The following is a 219-nucleotide window of genomic DNA, read 5'->3' on the forward strand; positions in this document are numbered from 1 at the left end:
TCAAGAAGCAAACATGTGCCGGAAAAAAAACTCGGATCCACTCAAACGGCGTGTTTCGTCTACGATTATTCTTGACAGACATGTTACCTTTGATGCCCAACGTAGCAAAGGCGAACACTCTGTAGCTCTTTACGTAAAACTGAACTGCTTTTTACGTGTAGATTTTATATATAATTTTGTTGTTATTCTCCTGCGTTAGAGATGGCCTGTTCACAAGGT

This window comes from Penaeus monodon, chromosome 22 (assembly GCF_015228065.2).
Source record: "Penaeus monodon isolate SGIC_2016 chromosome 22, NSTDA_Pmon_1, whole genome shotgun sequence".
Lineage (NCBI taxonomy): Eukaryota > Metazoa > Arthropoda > Malacostraca > Decapoda > Penaeidae > Penaeus > Penaeus monodon.